General features: G+C 40.4%; 1 protein-coding gene across 7 annotated transcripts in view; it reads left to right on the top strand.

Annotated features, from left to right (window-relative positions):
* The first annotated feature begins 3,549 nt into the window (after nt 1-3,549).
* CEP83 (centrosomal protein 83) overlaps nt 3,550-26,149 on the top strand; it is a 124,876-nt gene continuing 102,276 nt past the window's right edge. For 3 of the 7 annotated variants that reach the window (XR_011977346.1, XM_072655589.1, XM_072655594.1), the window contains exons 1-2: nt 3,623-4,104; nt 9,480-9,562. The gene's annotated coding sequence lies outside the window, so the exon portion shown is untranslated. Of the gene's footprint in view, nt 4,105-9,479; nt 9,563-26,149 lie in introns of all 7 variants that reach the window. The other 4 variants (XM_072655590.1, XM_072655593.1, XM_072655591.1 and 1 more) reach the window with 4 other exon arrangements.

The following is a 26,149-nucleotide window of genomic DNA, read 5'->3' as shown; positions in this document are numbered from 1 at the left end:
TGAGGTGACAGGCATGGTGTGCCCTAGGGGCTTTTGGAAAGGGGCTGTCAATTCAATTGAACAAATGAGAATTCCTACTATAAAGGAGGCATTGATGCATTAGAAAGGTGGATGACCATAGTCCTTGCCCCTAAGGAGTCTATTTATCCTTAGCAGTGCTGCTCCCTCCAATCAGTACCACCCTCCCCATAATCACTATTCCACCATTCCTGACACTAAAAAAGGAAATACCCCTGGAATAAAGAAGCCTTTTCAGCTATTGTTTCCAGCAGCTAATATCTATTGAACAGCTGCAAGATGTATACAATGTGAAAAAATTTACACAATTTATATAAATGAAAGTCACAGAGTGCTTTACAGGCATCTCATTTAATCTTTAGAGAATGTTTTCATAGGGGACAGACCGTGAAAATACTAGAACTCATAATTATCCAGCCCTTTAGGGTTCCCTTAGAGACAGCATGGGGACTCCCAAACTTGACTCTCAGACACTTATTAGCTGTCTAACCTTGGATGAGTCTCTGAGGCTTAGGTTTAAATTTTGTAAAATGAAAGGGTTATACTCAGAGATCTCTGTGGTCTCTTCCAGCTTCAAATCTATGATGGTACTTCCTCTATTACCACTCTAAGAGGTAAGGGGTGTATCAATCTCACAAACAAAACAAATGTTACATCCGGGATCTGGATTCAGAAGAATTGGCTAGGGCACTAAGTGGTGCAGTGGGTAGAGTGCTGGACCTGGAGTCAAGAGAACCTGAGTTCAAATCCTGCTTCTGAAATTTGCAAGGTAGGTGACCCAAAACAGCCTATCCCCTCCTTTCTAAATAATAGTACTGAGTGGGATAGGTTTAGTGAAGACTTCTCAGATTGTAATTTTTCTCCCAGGGGTGAGGTAAGACTGAGAGGCTCAAGGTTACTATATTTTTAGAACAGAATAATTCCATATAAGGATATAAAACTATGTAGTACATTAGGGTCTCAATGATTGGATAAAGTTTACCTAATTCTTCAATGTCTTCATTTCAAAAGGGATTGGTTAGATTTTGTGTCTAGAATGTAAGATCATATTCTCAGCTAATGAGAATAATGGTCAGTGGCGGGGGAGGGACTTGTGTTAGAGTCTATATAAATCACTGCCTTTTCTTTGTCTTCGGCTTTCCTACTCCTACAGGTGAGCCCCGCTTCTCGAGAATCGAATAAATCTCTTTTCTGTCATCACTTTGAGAGGCCTCTGAGTAATTGATTTATGTAGGGACCTGAGCCATCCCACATAGTACCTATCTCCCAAGGTTGTAAAGACCAGCTGAGATAATACATGAAAAGTGCTTTGAAAATCTTACTCATTCAGTTGTATCTGACTCTCTGTGACCCCATTTGGAGGTTTCTGTGCAAATACACTGAAGTGGTTTGCCATTTCCTTCTCCAGCTCATTTTACAGGTGAGGAAACTGAGGTAAACAAGGTCAAATGACTTGCCCAGGGTCACATAACTAGTAAGTATTTGAGGCTGGATTTGAATGCAAGAAGATGAATCGTCCTGACTCCAGGCCCAATACTATGCAAAGAGCCACCTCACTGCCCTTTGTAAATATTAAAGTCAGCTATCACTATTATTGTTAGATTCCAATCCCAACTCAGCTATTTACTATGTATATGACTTGGGGTTAGTCATTTAACCACTGTGGACCCCAGTTTCTTCAGCTGTAAAATGAGAGTACTGTTAGAGTAGATGAACTCCCTTCCTTCTCTAAATTCAACAACTCCAACCCAAGTCTTTCTGACTACGTTTATACCCTTTGCAACTCCCAGGTTCAGTGTGCGCTTATCTCATGGCTTTAACTCTAATCTCATGTGAACTATCCCACTGGTTAGAACATAGAGATGCACAAAAGTAAAGATACCTAAAGATATGAAGCAATATAAATTACAGGGGAGGGAATCAAAACGTGGAACAGTCTTATCACAGGGGTGCAATCTCCTGCACCCGCACTACGAGTGTTAAGTCTAATGCTCATTGACACTTTTGGTTTCTTAGCGTTGCTGGAGGAAGCAATCACAAACATAATCATGGCCCTAGTGTTTGTTCAAGGTTTACTGTGAAAGGTCATTGGCCACTGAGAGGCCTGTTCCCCTTAACCCTAACTCTCCCTCTCTCTCCCCTCCAGTCTCCTGAAGCAGCTGGGAGAAGAGCTGAAAAAAAGGTCTCAGTTCTGGAGTACCGTGAACAGGTTCTGTGGGGATGCTACGGCCCACATGCTCCGATGCCCAGATCCCAGCAGTATCCCACCCATCATGTCTCTTCTGGTGATGTCACTGCAACGCAAGCTCACTGTTTTTAACCTTTCTGGGTATCCCCAGTGCTTACTTAGCACAGTGTCAAACACACATTAGGAGCGAGAGAAATGTTAGTTATTAGTATTATTCTTCTTAAAATGCCAATGAGAATTGTACCCACCTCCCAGGGTTATTACGAGGATCAAATGAGATAAGAGCTGTAAAGTGCTGAGCACCATGCCTGACAAGTGTTAGCTGTTAAATAAATCTTGTTATTATTATATCACATTATGTTATAGAATATATTATATTATTATAATATTATTATCAAAATGCCCATAACAGTACCCACCTCCCAGGGCTTTTATGAGGATGAAATGAGATAAGAATTGTAAAGCACTTAGCATAGTGCCTGGCACACATTTGGTGATAGATAATTATTATTATATCATATTATTCTATTATAGAATGTGTCATTTATTATATAATGATTATTATTGCTAAAGTGGCCATAATAACAGCACCCACCTCCAGGGTTATTTTGTGGATCAAGTGAGATAAGAACTGTAAAGTGCAGAGCACAGTGCCTGACACATAGTTAAAAGCACTATAAAGCTGGCCCTACAGGTTAGCTACATTATTGCCATGTTATTAAAAATGGATACAAAGATAGCACCTTCCTGCAGCCAGGGTGGCTGGGAGCCTCAAAGGAGATACAGCGCTTTAGCAACGGGGCCTGGCACACATTTGGTGATAGATAAATGCTAGCTATTATTATTATATCATATTATTCTATTATAGAATGTCTCATTTATTATATAATGATTATTATTGCTAAAATGGCTGTAATACCAGCACCCACCTCCCAGGATTATTTTGTGGATCAGGTGAGATAAGAGCTGTAAAGTGCTGAGCACAGTGCCTGACACATAGTTAAAAGCACTATAAAGCTGGCCCTACGTGTTAGCTACATTATTGCCATTATTATTAAAAATGGATACAAAGATAGCACCTTCCCGCAGCCAGGGTGGCTGGGAGCCTCAAGGGAGATACAGCGCTTTAGCCACGGGGCCTGGCACACACAGGTGCCTCATCAAGGCTGGTTCCCTTATTCCCCTTTGCTCCATAACTTTTAAGGGGTCTAGAGGGAGATGGGAGGGGGCAGACGAGGCCAGCTCCCTAACTGGGCCACCCAGGCCTCCGCGCTCAGCTCCAACCACCCGGGGCCAGTTCCCGCGGTTTCGGGTATGAAAGCGCGCCCTGCGTGACCCCTCCCTCTGGCGTCACCTCGGGAGGCGGGACTTCCTCTCTTTCCCCGAATCAGATCGCGAAGGGCTCAGAAAAGACCCGAGTTGAGCTTCGCTGGGGAGTCGCGGGGCTGTCCCAGCCGGCTAGGTGAGCGCCCGGCTCAGCCCGGATAGCTGGCCGGCCTAGAGGAGCAGCCAGGCCCTTCTGAGACGAAGGCACGGGGCGGCTTTGGTTTCTGAGCCCGGGGGTGCCCCAGGAGCCCCCTGGGACTGGGAGTCCGGACTAGGGTGGGGGCGGGACGATGTCCCGCGGGGCCTTCCGCGCGTGCGCGTGCGCCTGCGTAGTGCGTTTCTCTCTCAGAGTCCTGGAGTCTGTGGTGCCCGCCCCGCGGAGCCCGCGCGTTCTCGAATGTCCCGTGTGGGCTGGTAGCTTAACCTCCATGCGTCTGGGTAATAAGCCCCGCGGAGGGCCCGGCTTGGAGTCGCGGGCATGTTGGCCGGCGGCGGCGATGTCCGCAGCCCACACACCTTCCCTCCCTGTCAGGTGTGTGCGCCCGCTTTGAAAGGACGGTGGAGGAGCCGCGGTAGGTAACCTGGCCCGGGGGAAGGGGTCGTGGCCCCGCGTGGCCACCCACCCCACGAGGGGTCTCGCACCCTCCTTGGACATAACCCCTCTCTGGGGCCGTCGGGGATGAAGGACGTGCGGGAGGTGGGGGGAGGGGGGAAGCAGACGTGCCCCCATCACAGGTGCGGAGCCAGGACCCAGCTGGAGGGCGTGCAGCCCTCGTTTTACAGAGGGGGAAACTGAGGCTGAGAGAGTAGCAGAAACCCAGAGCTAGAAGGGACCTTAGCAAGACTGGGACCCAGAGAGGTTAAGCAATTGGGATCATAAGATCCAAGACTTAGAGCTAGGAGGAACCAACAATATGTATCTATATCTATATATCTATACATCTATCTACACATGAGGAAACTGAGGCCGAGAAAGGCTGAGTCACTTGCCCAGAATCACCCAGTTTGTAAGTTTCTGAGACACAGATTTGGTCTCATGCCTTCCTGATTCCCAAGCCCAGCACTTTCTCCATCAGGTCACCAAAGCTAGACAGAAATCAAGTGGATTGGAATCTATAGCGTCTGACTTCAAAACTTTGGCTCTTTTCTGAAGTGTGGTGTGGTGGAAAGAATATCTAATTTGTATTCAAAATTATGGTTTTGCTGTCTTAACTAAATCTAGTAGAATTTGTAGTACTAAACTTGAAGGCAGGAAACTTAAAAAAAAAAAATCCCCAGCCTAACAGTATTCCTAGAAAGCAGTAGGTACTCAATAAATGCTGAGTATAATTAACTGTCTGACCTCAAACACTTCACCCCTTCTTGGGTTAGTTTCTTCATCTGTAAATTGAGAGAATTGGACTAGACCAAGATTATCCTTAAAAACTTTTTTTGTTCTAAATCTATGAGAATGTGATACAGTAGAATTTATTCTAGAGAATCAGGATTTTCATTTTTTGCCTTTATGCCCCCATTGCTCATCACTGTGCTGGGTACTGGTAGGTTGTTAGTAAATGCTGTTTAAATTGAATGATGTCCTATTATGGACCTAGACTTAATGTCAAAAAGGAATTCTCTTGATCATGTAGCGGAATTGATCAAAGCATCACAGCCACTTGTTTTGGTCTGTGATAGAGAGATACATTGTACTTTTCCTTAAGATCATTTATAACATTAATATTGCCTGTCATGTTATAACCCCATTGAGGGACATGTTAAAATCTTGAAGTGAATTTCCTTGCTGTGATTTTATGTTATTTTGCTAAACTTCCAGCTTCTCACCTTCCAGCCAAACTTAAATGCAAAATGTCAGATGCCAGACAACTTTGGTGTGGATGAAAACTTGTTTCAAGAAATTTAACTCAGATTTTCAGGTAGAGATGATTAGTATTGGGAGAATACAAAATATGTTTTTAGTGTTTTTAATGACATTCATTTTTGTATGATATTCACAGATAGGTTATGTTTTGTGCACAAAAATTACTTGAATAGGACTAAAACTTAGCAACCAGGTTTTCAGATTGTTTAAGCAATGTTGCTTGGCAACAGAACTTATCTGTAAACAAGCCTAATATGCAGTGAGCATTTGCTCTGCAATTTAATTTTTAAAATGAAATGTTTTACCTGGGGTTTATTTTTGGATATAAAAGAACCTAGCTACCACAGTGTTCAGTTCTGTGAGAATATTGATTTATTTTTTAGGTAATTAAATTGGTCTCTACATTTCTCTGGTGATGGGATTTGATCCAAGCACAGTTTTGGGATAGTGGCTTTTGAGGGATGACACCAAATTGTTCTAGGGAGGCATATTTAGAAAATGACTTGCTATTTGATTTTAAGAAACAGGATAAGTCATAGTGACTGAATTGTTGATATTATAGTGGATTTGCCCTCTCTTTAGGAACATCTCCCATGTAAGGAGCTGGTCTACGCAGAAGAGTAGACAGAATCAAAATATGGTTAAATAGAGGAGATTTAAAGATCAGTGAGCAGTACTGTTTTATTTAAATTTTGTGTCTGTCCCCAGCACCTTATTTGATAAATGCTTGTTGAATACACTATTTATGCACTGTATTGGGAGACTGGGTTAGCCCTGACAATGAATTTGATGTAGATAATCAGTTTAGCTTCTTTTTTAATTCCCTGAAAATGTTAACCTCATCTTACATTCATGTAGCACTTTGTGGTTTTTTTTTTTAAAGCCTGACATGTAAATGAGCTTAGTTTGATACTCAGTTATCTTATGCAGTAAGCAGGGTAGATAATATCCTCATTTTTCAAATAAAGAAACAGATCCAGAAAGGGCAGTGATTGGACCAGAGTCAAATGGTTAGTAAGTGACGGAACTAGAATTCAAGTTTTCTGATTACTTGTTCAGGGTTCTTTCTCCCTTGGACAGCAGACACTCTAGGTTACTGAGACTATCAGGTAACCCAAAGAGAGGGAAGAAAAGGTGGGACTGGAGGAAAAGAAGAGGTCTACAAGACCTACAATGCATCATCAGCTTTAAGGCATCAGGACTCATGTTTTGAGGGTATTCAAGGAAACAATGTAAAATAACTTGAAGCAGAACAGAAAATTTTAAAATAATTACAGAATTATTTGTCAGACTTATTCTCTCTAAGGTTTCTTGTTACTTTCTGTGTGACCTAATTTTCCACAGTGGATAGGAATTTTGGGAGCGTTCTATAAGGGATATCCTTACTTAAATCTTCGCAACATTCCTTTAGGACTGAAGGAATTCTAAACTGAGTTCGCCTAACACCTGCAGAGTAATTTGGGGCTTTGTGGAAAGAACACTGGATTTTTGAGCAAGAAAATTTGTGCCCAGATTTTTACTGTCACTATCTACCTTGTGATCCTGGTGAGGTCATTTCACTTCTCTAGGCATCCATTTCCTCATCTGTAAAAATGTGAGTGTGAGGAGTAGAGGGAGGAAGGACAGGATGAGACCATTTGATGGCTAATGTCCTTATAACTCTGAAATCCTGTGGCTTATGGTCAGGTCCTAAGACACTGACCACTTCGTGAAGTTCTTAACCTGGGGTCTGTAAACTTGTTTATAAAATACCTGGATAACTTCATTTTTTGTAATTGGTTTCCTTTTTAATTCTATGAATTTTATTTTATGCTTTTAAAAACTTCATTTTGAAAAGAGATCGAGAGTGTCACCAGACTGCCAGTGGTCAAAGACATAGAAAAGGTTAAGAACTTTAGTTCTATGTGCTGCTTTGTGTTTTAAAAAGCATTTTAATTTCATTATAATTGTACTTTGTAAATTGTCCAGAATGGGTTAGATGCCATCATTACTATTCTCCAATTTCTTATGCATTGAATATGTATAAACACAAACAGAAACAAATATGTATATCTGTGTGTACAAATGTCTGTACAGGTGCGTGCACACACTCACACACACACATTAAATGGTTACTACTGAATAAAGTTCAAAGTCCTTAGCTTCCCATTCCAAGCCCCACTCAGGCCCTGACCCAGGTCTCCAATCATATTATTCTACATGAACACTGTGCTCCCCCAACATGGGTCCATTCGCTGTACACTGCCTGGCCTTCTACCTTCTTGCCTTTGCTGATTCATTCTCTTCCTCACACTTGGAAGGCTTTCTCCCTCTTTGCTGCCAGCCTGAAGTATGTCTCTGTTGCACCATCCAGGAGCTGCCCCAGTGTAATGTTTGGACTAAGTTACTCTGCATTGTTACTGATCTTTTTATGTCTATACTGTTTCCCTAACTAGATTGTGCAGTCCTTGAGGACAGTAAACATATATTAAACATTTTTGTATCTTCAATGCCTTGTGCAGCTAAATAAATGTTGGATGATGATAAATGTGAATGTCCACATAGTTTTTTTCTCTTCTCTACCTACCATCCCTTCTTTCCTTGCCTCTCTCTCTGTTTAGTGGTATTAGAGAAAGTTGAGAATGGAAAAAATAAATGAGGAAGAGTCAGAAATGAAGGAAAAAAGAGAGTATAAAATAGGAAGGGAATTTGTTAGAACTGGGAGGAAAAGTTCTTGTTCCTAGAAAGTATAGAAAAATGTGAGACTTTCCCATGGTAATAGCCCCAATGAAGATTCCCTCAGGGTTGCTGCTCCAGGTAGATGAGGGTTGGGAATTTGGTCGTTCTCTTACCTCTTCATTAGTTATTGTTTTGTAACATCCCAAAATGCAAAATAACTTTTTCTAAAAAGAGCATCTTAAGTCTTCTCTTTTCATTTTCTTCTGTGATCGCAGTTTTAACTATAGCAATATTAAATATTAGATTGTTGACCTTTAGATTGTATCGTAGGGTTAATTAAGAGTTTATTTCACATTTATTAGTATTTGTTTATATTTTTATCTGACTCCCTTAAATTTGGAGTCTGTTCATATTGCTCACATTTCTTTCAGCTAGGCTGCTGGTGTCATAGAGAAAATTATAACTTATCCAATTTAGTAATGTTTTTGTTTAGCCTGGGGCAGGAAAAGCAAGCTTAAAAGATAGGAAAAACAGTAAACTCTCAATTACTATGCGACCCATGAATTATGGATAAGTATAAATCCACAGTGTTGATCCCACTAATGGATCATATAGTTCATTTCTGTTCCAGGAAGTGACCCATCTCTCCCCAACCTCCCAGTCCTCCAAAAGATTTTCTTAAAAATCTTCACAGAACCAAATTCTAAAATTTTTTTCACACTGCAGCTAATGCTAATTTAAAAAAAGATGTCTTTTTTTTAAAACAAAATAACAATTTGGCAATATTTTTGAAACTCTTACTTTGATCACCTCCACCTTTAGAGCTTTATGGACGTTTCTTAGCTGTTGTTACTCCAGCTTCCTAGTTACTGCTCAGTGACGAAACTACAGTATTACATAGCAACCATTTAACATGGTAACGGAGGACGTTAGGGATTTATCTCGTGAGTCTTTCCTTTCTCTTTCTCTGCTTTCTCCTTTTAACAAGAAGGATTTTGATAACCTTTGCTGAAAGTTGTTTTTCAGCAAATGAATCTTTTAACTTTTAAACCTTTCAACTGAAAGAGAGGCCTAGGACATGATTGGAACAGAATTTGACAAAGGTTGGCAAAATTACTAAAGACAAGGCACAAGGAGTAGTACTTGGATAATTTTATGAATGGAAGATTAATTACGATGTATGCAAAGAACTCATTAAAAGAAGGGTTCAGAGAAAGGTTAATGAGTACAATCTACCCTGGATGTAGAAAGTTTGAACAAAAGCTGATAAGTGAATTTTAGAAATCAGACGCTTCTAATACTTGACCAAACTAGGGTGTTTGGACACTAAATGGTCTCCCTTTTAAATGCATGTAGGATGTTGCATTTCAGTTCTGAAGGGTTAAATCAGTGAGCAGAATTTATTTCATTTAATTCTTTGTCCTGTCGTAGCCTAGAAGAATAGTGCAACCAGAAACCTCTGATAGATGTCCTAAGCCTTTGGGACGGGAAGCTGGGCGTGATGTCAGCGACAGGTAGGAAGAAGTACATGGGGGTTTCAAGGTATACATCTAACAGAATGGAGATGGTGCTGGGAGTCCTCCTCACAAGCCTGCACTTGTATATGGCATGATGAAACCCCCAGTTTTCATGAAGCTGGGAGCTAGTTTGCACATACTTACATACATACATATAAATATAATATTTATGCCCACACATATAATCCCAAGAGTAAGAAATTGCTTTGATCCAGAAACAACATAGGGATCTAGTAGATAAAACACTGAACTCATTGAGGTTATGTCCTACATTAGGGAAAAGCCGCAGTCTTTCCTCAGAATCTTTCTGTTATAATATGAACTACATAGGATCGAGCTGTGTTTCTTGGTCTTTATGTCCCAGATTTTGGCCAAATGTAATAGAACTGTAAACTGACTATAAAATTAAATTTAAAATAAATTTTTTTGTTAAAGCGTGAAGTTTATTAATCAAGTACTTATAATTAGATTACCTAAAAAAAGTGCCCTTCTCCACATGTTGTTCAGTATTTAACGTATAGTATTGTAAAGGTGAAGAAAGCTTCACTATATAAATCTCCACAGAAATCTGCACTTACCAATAGGATAGGTTAAGTACTATGCATAGCATTATCTTCCCTGTTCAAATCCTATTGTCCTTCAGATTTTATCTGTTTGATGAAAGCTTTCTTAATAACCTGAGCTTCTGTGAATTTCTCCACTTCTGACCTTCCATATTACTTAGGGTCTGTAAAACTCATTTTGTCATATAGTTTCTTTTGTATTTTTCAGATTGCTTCATGAACAATTATTTTCTTGCAAATATTCTTTGAAGATTTTGTTTAATACTTTTATATCCCCCATGGTGCACATACATAGTAAACTTTGTACTTGTTAAATTTAATTGATCTTCCTGATATAAAACTCTGTGACTTTCTAGAAGAGATTAAGGATCAGAAGAACCCTATCTTTATTCATGAACCAAGTTAGGGTTGAATATTACAAAACTTGGTTTGCTTTGTGTAATAAATTGCCAGAATAAATTTCCTCCTGTTATGAAATAACATTCATTTATTCAATAGTGTTTCTTATACAGAAGCAGGATGGTCTAAGGGATAGAATGCTAGTGTTTGTTTGGAAGACCCTGGTTCAGTTTCTAATTTGAATCCATTGACTAGGTATCTGGACAGATCACTTAATGTTTTTTTTCTACCTCCATTTTCTCACCTGTGAAAGGGGAATCAAAGGAGCACCTTCCTTACAGAGTGACGGTGAAAATAAAATGATAGGACATAATGTGCTTTGCAAACCTCAGAGCACTACATAAATGTGAACTTTTATGTACAGGACAATGAGTTGGGCATTGACATTTTAGGAGAGATTACTGTAATTCAAAGATAAAAATGTGATAAATACCCTAAGAGAGATACAAACAAAATGCTATGGGACTGTACAGGAAGGATAAATTACTTCTGGCTGGCAGCAGAGGGCAGGTTTTGTATCTCTCAAGAAAGGGCCCAGCTGTCATACTCTGCCTCCCTGAGAAGCCCATAGGCAGGAGGAGCAAGGCAGGAACTGAGCCTTCTGGGTCCTTTCCCATAGCCAGGCAAGAGCCTCCAATGGTGTTTGAACTGAGTCCTAAGGAATCAGTGCAGTTTTGACCTGGATAGGAGAGGCAGAAAAGTGCAAGCAGCGGCAGGAAGGCAGGAGAGTTTGCATTGGCTTAGGAAATGGCAAAGATAGTTTGTCAGGAAGATAGAGTGAGTAAGGAAGAGTAGTGGGACATTAGGCTGGAGGGATAGTTTGGAAGTATTGAGTGCCAGGGTGAAGTTGTATTTTATTTGGTAGACAATGAGGAATTTTAGAAAGTTTTTAGTTTTAGAATAGAAGGCTGATTGGATGATAATGTCCTAAGCTATCAGGATACCTTGTTTTCTCAGAACCAATCCAAGAAGCTTTCTGCTTTCTTACTCTGTTCTAACCTAAAGATCATTGAGCCCCATGGGTCTGCTGGGTCTTTGGGAGCTGACTTGATTTCCTCAGTTCAGAGACTTGTCATATCTAATTGCTAACTACTTTTTCTGCTTCTGCTATCATTGGTGTCCGTTAAAAAAAAATATTTATATTTATTTCCTTAAATATTTCCCAATTATGTTTTTTAAAAAAATTAACTTTCATTTTTAGAAATTTTGAGTTCTGAATTTTCTGTTGCCCACCCCTCTCCCATCTCTTGATAAGACAAGTTATATGATATCAATTATACATGTGAAATGCAAAACATTTCCATATTAGCCATGTTGCAAAAGAAAACACAAAAACAAAAATAAAGAAATTGAAAAAAAGTATTTTCAGTTTGCACTCAGAGTCTCTGGAGATAGAGAGCATCTCTCATCCTGTATCCTTTGGAATTGTCTCAGATCATCGTATTGATCAGAGTAGGTAAGTCTCTCCCAGTTGGCCATCCTTGCAGTATTGCTGTTACTTTGTATAGGGTTCTCCTGGTACTGCTCACTTCACTTTTTATTGGTGGATATAAGACTTCCCTTGGTGTCCATTTCTAACACCCACTTCCTTTTCCCCTTGTTTCCTCTGCTGCCACAACTCCAGATCACAAGAGTGCATTTTCTGGGGTTTTATTTAGAGAAGGAAAAAGTGATATTCAGAAATAATCAAGAAGGATAGTTACTGAAAACGTGTGTAAACGAAACCTACCCAGTATAGACTGTTTGGTATCTGAGAAGCTTGCTAAGTTAGACTCTAGATGAAGTTCCCTGGGCCCAACTTGTCCCCAGGAAATCTACACCAGAGGATGCTGCCACTTTTCTGGCCTCCCGTAAGAACAGTGTATTCTACAGCCGATTGGGATTCATCCACTTAGGTGTTTGGATTCAATTTACAGGATTTTTGCAGTCTTATGTAATATTCCTGGCCAGTTAGTAATCTCCATAATTTGTGGTAGGTTTTTGGTGTTCAACTTGTAGTCCTAGTTAATCACTGGCTAATTTAATTAGATACCTCCTTTCTATCTTTCCAAAGAGAAGGGAAAGATAATTCATGTCAAACAGGCTTTTTGTTGTTTGTTTTTTTCTATCACTCAGACAAACAAAGAATAATGTACCTCTCCAATTCATAGAAGGCAAGGACATGATCAAAGTTGTTATTCTGACAAGACCACATAGGATTGAAGGAGTAAAAATTGCTGTGAACTTTAGCTCAAAGGTCTTGAGGCAATGACTGAACTAGAATAGTTACAAGCAGAATGGAAAGTAGAGAGCAGATGTGAGAGTTCCATATGTAAAGACTATGGAGTGATAAGACTGTTAGCTACTACGTTGGGGCCAGAATGTATTCTGAGCCATCATGTCTGCATGATGGGGAACTGGAGGGTGACAGAAAAGCTGAGAAATGGGTGCATTAGCAGGTTTTGTGGGAGTTTGGTTTCTGAAGTGCTGACAGTACATCTAGATCGAATATCTATTGTTGGCCCTTGGAAATGCAGTCTTTGATTCAGGAGAGAGATAGAGAAATACTGTAGTGTAGGGAAAAAATTCAATTCAACAGTCATTTACTAAACATTTGGTCCATGCAAGGAATAGATAGTTGAGTCAGAAAGTATGGGCCCAAATCCTGACTTCCATTCAGGGTGTAGCATTAGGTGGGTCACTTATGCTTCTCTGAGATCACTAGTACCTACCTCACAGAATGACTGAGAGGAAAAGAAAATGCTATTATTGTTGTTGTAGAATCAGAACTGAAAGAGACCAGAGGTCATCTAATCCAACTCTTCATTTTACAGATAAGGAAACTGAGCCCCAGAATGGGGAAGCGACGTGTCCGAGGGGGGATTTGAATCATGATTCCCTTCCTCCAGTCCATTATACTTTCCTTTGGTTTGAATGTGGGCTACCCTGAACATGTACACCTCTGTAATGAGAAGTCTTTGAATTAAACATATTAAGTGCCTACTAAGTGCAGGGTATTGTCCTACCTGCTGAGTATATGAAGACAAAAATGAAAAGCAATGCTTTCTCTCTAGACCCTTCCATTCTATGGGAACGTCCGTTAGAAAGATAAATAATAATCTACATAGTAATTTGAGGAGGGAGAGGAACACTGTAACTAAGAGGGTCATGCAGGCTCTGTCAGAGGTGGCCCTGATCTGAGCTTAGGATGTAGCCAGTGATTCTAGGATGGGAGTTGAGGAGCTGGCACCTTACACACCTGGAGAACAGCCAGTGCAAAAAGCAGCTCAGAGTCAGGCATAGTAAACTAAGTGCTTACTGAGTGATGGGGATTCAGAGAAGGACAAGAAGCAGCCCCTCCTTCCAGGAGCAGGTAGGAATGTAGGCATTGAATGACAGAGACCTTGACCTGGGATCTTTGAGATCCTTTAAGCTTCAGCTTCCCAGAAGCTTCTACCTGGGCCAGGAAGGCTCCCTAAATGCTTTACTTTTGAGGTTTTACGAATGTTTATCATTTCTTTTATTCAGCCCCCAATTTGGCTCTGCTTGTCTTTCCATATAAAACCCTGCTAGTATTTGTGCTGGCAAACATTTTTATATATTGATAATGATCTTATGTAAATGAGTAAGATAATTGTTTCGTTTCTATGCTAGAAAAATTGGGACCTTGGCAAAGTATGTAGCACACATAATTGGGTAGCACATGACTTTTCTGATGCCATCCCTTCTCCTCACCCTCTTCTCTTCACCCTCTAATCGACTAATGTTGATCATCCTCTGCCTGAGAAGGGGTAGTGGGGAGAGAGCAGGGCTGAGAGTTCACAGGCTGATTGCAGAGGTGGCATTTCTGATACAGAAGAAGCAGGAGTGAGAGCAACAGAGACTTTAGTGTTTGTCCTTAGTTTCCCACACATAATAATGAATAAGTGTAGGCATTTCTTCCAACAACCTTGCTGTAAGTTAAATGGATGTAGTTAAAGAATTTCTATTATCCGTACCCCTTTTCCAATGACAAAACAATACCAGATGCTGACCAGTGTCAACATGAGGACAGAGCCCTAGTGCTAGTCATCATGGAACAGAGCAGGCGTGGCTTGTGAGAGGGAATTCCTGCACCACCTGATTCCCTACTTGGAACGTGTATTGCTTCCATGCACAAATGGCATAGGGCTAGACCAACAATGAATAATCTTTGATAGTTACAAATGATATGTTTCACTTCAATGCCTCTCTTTCCTGGCAGAGGCAGATGCTGTTTAGGTGTTACGATGGAGTACACAGCATATGGAGTGAGAAGACCAGGGATTAGATCCCATCTCTAACACACTGCCTCTCTGGGCCTCAGTTTCCTTAGTAAAACGAGGGGTTTAGACTAAGACTGTCCAACTTTAAACACTCTGAAATGGAAATGACGGCGTATTAAATGAATGCATTCCCTTATTTTGGCTGCCCCTTATCTCCCTCCACTTCTAGAGATTACCTTCCATATATATATCTTGCATGTGCAGTGTTGTACATGCTGTCCCTGCCAATAGAATGGGAACTTCTTAAAAGCAAGGACTATTTTGTGTTTTTTTGCATCCCCAGCACTTAGCACAGTACCTGGCACGCAGTAGGTGCTTCATAAATGTCTGTTGAATGACTGGAAGTTAAAGTGAAATCAGTTGTGAAAGGTGGGCAAATTGTGAGGAACTTTAAGTACCATAGAGAGGCCATTATAGTTTATCCTAAAGGCTAGGGAGGGGCCACCGCAGCAGGGGAATCTGGAGCAGAGGCATGCTGAGGTCCTACCTTAGCTTTAAGAAAATCCGTTTGGCATTGGTGAAGATAGATTGGAGATGGGAAACTGGAGGCAGGAAGACTAACTTAGGAGGCTGGGACAATAGTACAGGTGTGAGGAGGTGATTTTGGGTGATATCTGTAAGTGGAAAAGCAAAGGGCCATATATGAAAATTATGGTGGTCAGACATCCTAAGACTTGACTGCTGATTGAATGTTGGCGGTCAGGGTAGAAAGAGTTAACGGTGCTGGCTTTGGACACTGGAAGGGGAGGAGGTCCCCTCAACAGACGTATCAGAGTGTGGGAGGAGAGGCAGTTTCAGGAGGAAAAGATAGAAATGTTAAGTTTGAAATATCTGAGGGACATCCTGGTGGAGGGGCCTAGGAGGCAGCTGGCAGTGTGGGACTAGAGTTCAGAACAGATGCGTAGATTTGGGAATCAGTCAGCAAACATATTTTAAATACCTGTGTTCTGGGCACAGTGCTAGATCAAATGATCTTTTACCTTTTGTAGCTTATGTTCTAGTAGGGGACAACAGGTATATGCCTAAGTATGGTCAGTTCTGTTATAATTTGACATGTGTTCCTAAAATTCACTGAATTATGAAAAATCGTGCAATAAAAAACCACAAAGCTTGGGGGCCAAATGGGATTCAGGGACACAATATTCAAAATTTCATCAGAGACACGTTAAAAAACAAACAGAAATCTAAAAGAAGGTGAGCACAGTTTTATACATGTCAAGTGTTTAAGAAACACATGTGCTACATTAAATCATATCTGTGTCTGAGGCCTTGGGCTATGCCTGGGGTGGGTTCCCACTCCTCCCTCAAGGAGAACTGGCAGAGTTGACAGCTATGGGCAAGAGGATGGGCTAGCCACTTTAAAGAGCTGGAATTCCAGCAGGTTCCCACCGGACACCCCCCCCCCCCCCCCGCCATGCTGGTAGGTGGGCTAGGGAGTGGGCTGAATGGGTGAAGATCAACCCTCTTCTCCCCACAGCTCTGGGAGATAGATGAGAAATATGACTTTGAAAAAGAAGAGTTGCAGCTTGTGAGTAATTGTGGAGTGGTGCCATTTTCTCTGTTCTTGAAATCCTGCATAAGCAAAGGTGAAATTTGCAGAAATGCTCATTATGCCCAAATTGTTCTCTACTACATCAATCACATTGGAACAAATTCACATATTCAAAACAAGTGTTATAACAGAACTGACAATGTAGATAAAACACATAGAAGGATATTCAAGTTTACCTTGATGGGAAAAACATTTACAAGGGAGAAATTATGAAAGGTTTCATATAGAAGGTGGTAATTGAATTGAGTTTTGAAGGAGACCAGTGAGTTCAAGAAACGGCCTAGTGGAAGGAATGCATTCCAGTGGTGGGATGGCCATTGCAGAGCCAGGGAGGTGGCATGTTGGTGGGAGTCTCAAGAAGACTGGCTTGGCTGGACTACCCAGTGCAGAGGAGAGGCAGAGGTAGAATGGTGCCAGGGTATGAAGAGCTCTAAAGGGCATCAGAGGTATTTGCGTTTGATCCTAGCGAGTAAGGGGGAGATGCTGCACTTGCAGTGAGGGGCTGATACCATCAGGCTTGGACGTTAGGAACATGAGCTGAGTGGTTTTGTGGAGGGTGGCTTGGGATGAGGCCAGATGAGGCCAGAACAGAGAGGAGGAAGCACAGCCAGGCCCCAGAGCACATGGAAAACTGACAACAAATAGATTGGAAAGGTTTTAAATGCCAAAACAGCTGTATTTACATTTGACCCTGAGAGTAATAGGGAGCTACTGGAGTTGATTGAGTAGAGGAACACTTTAGGAGTATCACTTTGGGAGCATGATGTATGATGGAGATGGATGGATAGATGGATCAATAGAAGAGATGGAACTTTAAGGTTTACAATGCACTCTTTCCTCAGTGATCCCAGGGAGTAGATGGTAGTATTAAGGGTTCTGTAGAAGAGAAAACTGAGCCTCAGTAAAGGGAAATAACCTTATTAAATTCACCCAGACTAGTAACTGCTGTTAGTCCTTGGATTCCAACTGCATTTCTGACTCTATATCCTATACTATTTCTTTTTAATTTCTTTGCTTCCTTCCCTTTACTGGGTCTCCCCATCTTACTTTATTTTATTTTTGTTAAACTTATTTATTTTTAGTTTTCAACATTCTCCCCATCTCTCCCCTCCCCCACCCCAAAATACCATGCATTCTGATTACCTCTTCCCCCAGTCACTCCTCCCTTCCCTTATCCCCATCTTCTCTCTTTTTTTGTAGGGCAAGATAGATTTCTATACCCCATTACCTGTATTTCTTGTTTCCCAGTTGCATGCACAAACAGTTCTCAACATTCCTTAAATTTGAGTTCCAACTTCTCTCCCTTCCTCCCTTCTCACCTATCCCCACTGAGAAGGCAAGCAATTCAATATAGGCTATATATGTGTAGTTTTCCAAAAGACTTCCATAATAGTCATGTTGTAAAAGACTTAACTGTATTTCCCTCCATGCTATCCTACCCCCTATTTATTCTGTTCTCTCTTTAAACCTTGTCCCTCCTCTAAAGTGCTTACTTCTAATTGCGCCCTCCTCCCATTTGCCCTCCCTTCTATCATCCCCCCACCTTACTTATTCCCTTCTTCCCTGCTTTCCTGTAGTGTAAGATAGATTTTCATACCAAATTGAATGTGCATGTTATTCCTTCCTTAAGCCAAATGTGATGAGAGTAAGCTTCACTTTTTCCCTCTCATCTCCCCCCTTTAGCCTCTATTGAAAAAGCTTTTTCTTGCCTCTTGTATGAGAGATAATTTATCCCATTCCGTTTCTCTCTTTCTCCTCCCAATATATTCCTCTGTCACCCCTTAATTTTATTTTTTAGATATCATCCCTTCCTATTCAACTCACCCTGTGCCCTGTCTATAAATATATACATCTCTCCAACTACTCAGATACTGAGAAAAATTTCAAGAGTTACAAACGTTATTTTTCCATGTAGGAATGTAAACAGTTCAACTTTAGTAAGTTCCTTATGATTTCTCTTTCCTGTTTACCTTTTCATGCTTCTCTTGATTCTTGTGTTTGAAAGTCAGATTTTCTATTCAGCTCTGGTCTTTTCATCAGGAATGCTTCATTGAATGACCATTTTTTTCCCCCGACATATTATACTCAGTTTTACTGGGTAGGTGATTCTTGGTTTTAGTCCTAGTTCCTTTGACTTCTGGAATATCATATTCCAAGCCCTTCTATCCCTTAATGTAGAACTGCCAGATCTTGTGTTATCCTGATTGTATTTCCATGGTACTCGAATTGTTTCTTTCTGACTCTTTGCAATATTTTCTCCTTGAACTGGGAACTCTGGAATTTGGCTACAATGTTTCTAGGAGTTTTTCTATTCGGATCTCTTTCAGGATGTGATCGATCAGTGGATTCTTTCAATATTTATTTTACCCTCTGATTCCAGAATCTCAGGGCAGTTTTCCTTGATAATTTCATGAAAGATGATGTCTAGGTTCTTTTTTTGATCTTGACTTTCAGGTAGTCCCATAATTTTTAAATTGTCTCTCCTGGATCTATTTTCCAGGTTAGTTGTTTTTCCAGTGAGATATTTCACATTGTCTTCCATTTTTTTCATACTTTTGGTTTTGTTTTGTAGTTTCTTGGTTTCTTGTAAAGTCATTAGCTTCCATCTACTGCATTCTAATTTTTAAAGAACTATTTTCTTCAGTGAGTTTTTGAATCTCCTTTTCCATTTGGCTAATTCTGCTTTTTAGAGCATTCTTCTCCTCATTGACTTTTTGGGCCTCTTTTGCCAATTGAGTTAGTCTATTTTTAAAGCTGTTATTTTCTTCAGCATTTTTTTGGGTCTTCTTTAGGCAAGCTGTTGAGTCACTTTTCATGGTTTTCTTGCATCTCTCTCATTTCTTTTCCCAATTTTTCCTCCATCTCTCTTACTTGATTTTCAAAATCCTTTTTGAGCTCTTCATGGTCTGAGACCATTGCATCTTTATTTTGGAGGTTTTGGATGCAGAAGCCTTGACTTTTATGTGTCCCTCTGATGGTAAGCATTGTTCTTCCTCATCAGAAAGGATGGAAGAAAATACCTACCTGTTCACCCAGAAAATAATCTTCTATAGTGTTATTTTTTTTCCCCTTTTTTGGGCAGTTTTTCAGCCAGTTACTTGACTTTTGAGTCATTTGTCAAGAGGAGGGTATCCTGTGGGGACCTGTAAGTTCTCAGTTCCTCCAACGTGGCACTCTGGTCTGGGAGCTCTACCACAGCCTTTTCTGCCCAAGATCCTCCCCAGAGCCTTCACCAGCTCCACCACACCAGTGCTCCTCACCCCAGGACCACCACTCAGGACTGATATGCAGACCAGCTGCTCGATTCCCCCAGGAGCTTCAGACTGAGGGCTCCAAAAATGGATGCTGCTGCCTCCTGGGGCTGGGGCTAGGGGAGGACCCTGATCCCCTCTCACCCAGATTAAAGAGTTTTGTCTTTGGCATTTGTGGGTTGAGGGATCTGAGAACTACAGCTGCTGCCTGGGATTCCACGCCTAATCCTGCTCCAGTCTTGTCCCTGCCACCCCATGTTCTGCTCCGAGCCCAGTGCAATAGACCTTTCCTGTCCAACTTCCAGGCTGCCTTGGGCTGGAAATACTTTTCCTCTGTTGTTCTGTGGCTTCTGCTGCTCTTGAATTTGTTTAGAGTCATTTTTTACAGGTACTTCATGGGCTATGGTGAGAGAGCTCCTACAGGTTGTCCTTGTACTTCCCCATCTTGGCTCTGCCCCTGGGTCTCCCCATTTTAGCTAATCTGTAAGTGTAAGGGCTACTCACAGACATGCTTCTGCTAATTATTAGCATGGGACCTTTGACCTGCCCTATTTATGACTAGGGCCAATTTGTGTTAGGCCACCTGGGGGGTCCCCTCTCTGAGGGTCTCACCACAGTGTTAAAGGATTTCACACTGATTCTCATTTGCCATTAGCTTAGAGCTCCTCAGTTTGAGAAGTCTGCCAGCCTCCCTTTCTCTGGGAACTGGAATTAGCAGTGTGTGCCAGCGTGCTCATTCTGTATACCACACTGTTGTCTTACTCAGAGTGAATGAATGATTGTTGTTCAGTAGTCTCCTAATGATTATCCCTGCCTCCAGTTTCCTCTCTCTCTGGTCCATTCTCCATGTGCATTTGTCAAAGTGAATTCTTGTAGTGCAGGCCTGACCATGTCACTCTTCTCCTTGCTCAGGAAGCTCTTTGGGCTTCTGTTTAGTATTTACGATCCTTATTATTTGTATTAATACGTTAGTTTGGGAGAGATGTCAATCAAGAATTTTTGAAAGTCTCATGTGATTTCACACCAAAAATGAGTCTCGAAATCTGAGATGGAACTTGAAGTAGTGTTCAGTCTGTTTGTTCCCTCATAGCGTCTTCTGCTCTCCTGGACACTGGACTACTCAGTCTATTCCATCTCCCCTCTCTGCCTTTGCCCACTGTGTCTCCCTCTTTGTCATTCATCCCTTCTCACCTCTGCCTTTCAGAATTCTTAGCCTCTTTCAGTTCACCTTCTATGTGAAGTCTTTCCAATACCCCCAACTACTAGTTGTACCCTTCCCCCACCTTGTGACCTTATATTTACTCTATATTTTATATTTATTTACATTTTCTTCTCTAGGAGAACGTATCTGTTTTGTGTTTCTGTCTTTGGATCCCCCAGCATCTAGTATGGTGTCATGCACATAGTAGGAGCTTAATACATGCTGCTGGATTAATTGATGGAGTTAGTTGGAATAGCTTTCTTAGAGAAGGTGAGTTTTGATCTGGCCCCCAGGGACTGGAAAAGAGGTAAGAGAGTATTCCGGGTGGACAGAACATTATGAACAGATGTAGGAGTGAGCAAGACTACCTGGGGAAGGGGTTATATTGTGGTGTAAGGAGATACTTGGCTAAGTAGGTGATCAAGTTAATTCAGGGCCTCGAATGCTTGGCTGAGGACTTAGATTTGAGACCATGGCCTTAGGGAAGTGCTGTAAGTTCTTGGCAGTTAGGTGGTTCCCTGGAGAGAGCCCTGGGCTTGAAGTCAGGAATACCTGAGTACATGTGCAGCCTCAGACATTTCCTGGTCACTTAACTTCTGCCTACCTTAGTTTTGTCAGCTGTGAAAGGGGAATAATAGTAGTGCCTAATTCCCAGGGCTGTTGTGAGGTCAAAAAAGATAATGTTTGTAAAGTGCTTTGTACAGTTCCTGGCACATGTAGGGGTTTCATAAGCGCTTATTCTCTTCCCTTTCCCCTTATTGATTAGGGGAATATTGACATGTTGAAAACAGTGAAAAATATCCAAGTGTGAAGGCCTAAAATACGGATGCGATTTGCAGAAATGTAGAGGATTGTTCATATTGAAGAAATAGTAGAGATAATTGCAGAGATCACAACCTCTTAGTATGAGGGATGGAATACATAAAAGGGAGAGGGAGTCAAAATTAACTGCAAACCTGCAAGTTTGTGAACTGAGTAGGACCAAGGACCAGTGAAAGGAGGAGGACAATATTGTGTTAGTGGAAGCTGTGGGAGTGGTGAGTTTTATGAGATGTGATTGGTCATTGATGTCAAGTGTGGGTTAAAGGATGGACAGCATCTTTTTATGCCCAGCAGTCTTTCACCCAGTGCTATGGATATAGAAGTTATTAAGTGCTTGTTGAATGAATGAAAAGATAATTATGAATCCTTTTAATTGAACTTTTTTGGTTTGTAATTTTCAAAGCACTATTCTTAATTAGCTAAAGAAGTAATAGTAGCATAAAATTATCGTCACTTTATATCGTTAGCACTACCATTGCACCTTAGGATATATGTGGAGTCATAAGAACATTTTCTTTTTGAGTCATTTAGAAGGAGGAAACAAAGTTACCCTGGATTTTTAAGAAAATTAAAAAAACATAATTGGCAATATTACTACCTTCTTTATATATAACACTTTATGATTTACCACAGGCTTTCACATACTTAAGACATTGATATAAAATGACTTGAATGAAAGCTAGAGTTGAATTGAAGGATTTTCAAAGAAGAACTTACCAGACAAAATGTGCTTGCCACATCACCAGTGAAATCTTTCTTTTTAAGTCTGACTCTCTTGCCCAAATTTTCTAAATTGCTCACCTGACAATCTAAGTTGAATATTTTAAAATTTTCTGCATCACATTGACTGTGTGTTTCTGGTCTTTAATATTTTCAAAACTTCTGTATTTGATTTCTTGAATAACAATAAAATGGTTTCCATATATTTTAGTACAGATTTAAGAATCTTACCACCAGATGTCATTGTAACCTAAAAAAGTTAGTGTTAATATATACATTTACTATACAAATGTCACATTTTGTCTTTTAATTTATACTATTTTCCCTCATTTTCATGCCATCTTCCCTTCAAGTTATTTCCACTTGTCTCATTTATTTAGTAGGTTGAACAGTGATCTGTTGTAATGGACAAAAAAATGAAGTAGCTCAATCCTTGGCTTCCCATATTTTGTAAAAACCATATGCTTCCCACCCACAAACTTCTTCACAGTTAGTTGCTATAGAGATGATTGTTTGAATGAGAGAATGAGGAGGAGTAGCAGCAGGTGGACAGTTAAGAAACAGAATCCTCACTTTTACGTCTTAATCCCTGACAGGGAATTTTAGAGATCGCCATTCCACTGACAAGATGCTTGTGTAAAGTATCTACCTAGCTTCTTTGCTGCTGCTGCTGGTTTGCCGTGATGGCATTTACAATTTGTTAAAATAAGGTTTTTTTGGACTCTGCCTATGATTTCATTAGTATACCAAGCTGGAGAGGAAACTCCCTTTACCAAACAGATCCACAACTGGCATAGAGTCTTAAGAGTTGTCTGGGGCACTCAAAGTTAAGTGAATCAAACAGGGTCACAGAACCAGCATATGAGGGGTGGGAATTGAACCCAGGACTTTGTAACTGTGTGGCCATGGGCAAACCATATGATTTCACCTCTGCCTCTTAGAATTCCTTGTTTTCTCCAAAACTCTGCTTAAATGCCATTTTCTAAGTGAAGCACTTTTTTTTATTCTTCCAACTGCCAGTATTCCCTCTTTCCTCATTTAAAAAAAACTTATGTGTATTCTTGACATGTTTTATATCAACTTTTTATTAGTCAATAAACTTTTATTGAGCACCTACTATGTGCCAGGCACTCTGCTGGTAATACAAAGAAAGGCAAAAGACAGTCCTTGTAATTGAGGAGTTCTTGTTTTAATGGGCAGGATAGCATTTAAACAACTATATGGAAACAAGAAATCTGCAGGATATATTATCAGCAGAGGGAAAGGACTAGCATTAAGGTAGATCAGGAAAGGCTTCTTGTAGGAGGTGATATTTTAATTGGGACTTGAAGGAAGCCAAGAAACATAGATGAGGAGGGAGACCATTCCAGGCAAGGACAGGAAGTGAAAATGCGTGGAGTTGGGAGTTGAAGTGTCAAGGAACAGCCAGGAGGTCATTGTCAATGGATCATAGAGTTCTTAGACATATAAGGCTTAAGAAGTTAAGGAGGGGCGAGTTATAATGGGGTTTGAATGCCAGAGAGGTGGGTTGTTTTGTTTTCTGTTTTATCCTTGAGGTGATAGGGTGCCACTGGAGTTTATTGATGTAGAGTTAGGGTGACATGGTCAGTTTTGAGCTTCAAGAAGATTAACTTGACAGCTGAGGAGAGTTGGGAGAGATAAGGCAGGCAGCCCAACCAAAAGGCTGTTGCAGTAGTCCTGATATGTGGTAAGGGTGGTGGTTGTGTCAGGAGAGAAGGAGGCTCAGAGGAGACATTTTACAAAGGTAAAGTTGATAGGGCTTGTTGGCAACAGATGGATTTTGAGGATGAGAGAGAGTGAGAAGTCAAGGTTGCAAGCCTGGGTAACTGGGGTAATTGTGTTGACCTCATCAGTAATAGCAAAGTTTAGAACATGGGAGATTTGGAGGTAATGAGTTTAGTTATGGACATGCAGGGTTTCAGATGTCCACTGGACATCCGGTTTGAAATGTTAGAAACACAGCTGGAAATGAGAGACTGAAGATTGATCAGAAGCATGGCCAGGGTTGAACACCCTTTTCCTTCCATCCCCCCAAAAAGTGAGCATCGTCAGATAATTGAATCTATGGTTACTTATGAATTCACCAAGTGTAATAGTATAGAAGGGGAAGAGAAGGGGTGTTTATGAAACCCTCCTATGTGCCAGGCACTGGGCTAGGTACTGGGAATGCAATATATACAGAACTGATAGTTACAATGGTGGGAAAAGTATTGGCAGGCCTCATGCACAAGCAGGGGATGCCAGGAGACTGAGGGAGGAGGGAGTTCCTTCCAGCCATGGGAGCCAGCTAGTGCAGGGGCAGAGAAGAGAGATGGAAAGTTGTGTGTGAGGAGCAGTAGGGCTGTAGAGTGTAAGTGGAGGGAGTGTGGCAGAAGTTAGATGCAGTACTCCACACCTGTACTTATCTACTTCTCTCTCATCTCTTCTTTGGGGCCAAGCTTGGTCCTTCTAATTATATGACATTGTTTCTGTTTTTTGGGTTTTTTTTTTATTGTTTCGATTTTTATTGTTCTTTCTTTGTACCTTGTCATCATATGCATATTTCTAGTTCTGCTTTCTTCACTTTGTGTAAGTCTGTATATATCCTACCATGCATTTTTGAGTTTTTCATGGTCATTCTTAAGGCATATTAATGTGCTGTTACATTCATGTGCCACAACTTTAGCCATTCTCCAGTCAAGGGGCATCTACTTTGTTTCTAGTTCTTTGCTATTACCAAAAAAAAAAAATGCTGCTATAAATATTGTAGTTTATATAGAACCTTTGTATCTTTGACTTCCTTGGCATGTAGACCTAACACTGAAATTTCTGTATCAAAGACTGTGGACATTTTAGCCACTTAAAAAAATTTCCACCATATTCATACATATATAATTGCATGTAAAACTAATTTTTAACATTCATTTTTTATAACATAGCTTTTTAATTTTAAAGAAAAAGAAGGAAAAATCAGCATAACTAATATATCAAAAAAGTCTGAAAATGTGTGCAGTTTATAACACTTGAGGTGGGAGTGTTTTCTCATATCTTTTTTTGAACCATACTAGAGTTTAATTTTACTGCATTCACTTTTTTTTGAGCAGACATTTTAAAAAATGTTTTTTTCCAATTATGTGTAAAAACAATTCTTTGTATTCTTTTAAAAAATTTTTAGTTCTTAATTCTCTCCCCTACTCCCTCCTTTCCCCCCTCATTGAGAAGATGAGCGATTTGATATAGGTTGTACGTGTACAGTCATGCACAACACATTTCTATATTAGTCATGTGAAAGAAAACACAAGGTAAAAAAACTCTAAGAAAAATAAAGTTCAAAAAAGCTATTCTTTGATGTGTATTCAGCTTCCATCAGTTTTTTTCTCTGGAGGTAGATAGCATTTTTCATCTTTAATGGTTTGGAATTTTCTTAGAATGTTGTATTTTTGAGAATAACTAAGTCATTCATAGTTCATCATTGTACAGTATTGCTGTTACTGTGTACAATGTTCTGCCGGTTCTGTTCACTTCACTTTTCATGTAAGTCATTTCCAAGTTTTTCTGAAAATACTCTTCGTTGATTTCTTATGGTGCAGTAGTATTCCATCACAATCTTATACCACAGCTTGTTCTGCCATTCCTCAATTGGTGATTCTTTCCCTTAATTTCCAATTCTTTGTTACCACAAAAAGACCTGTTATAAATATTTTTGTATGTGTAGGACTTTTTCCTTTTCCTTTTCCTTTTTATTATCTCTTTGGGATACAGACCTAGTAGTGGTATTGCTGGCTCAAAGGGT

Source organism: Notamacropus eugenii, chromosome 3, assembly GCF_028372415.1.
Source record: "Notamacropus eugenii isolate mMacEug1 chromosome 3, mMacEug1.pri_v2, whole genome shotgun sequence".
NCBI classification, from domain to species: Eukaryota; Metazoa; Chordata; class Mammalia; order Diprotodontia; family Macropodidae; genus Notamacropus; species Notamacropus eugenii.
This window is presented reverse-complemented; position numbering and strand designations above follow the sequence as displayed.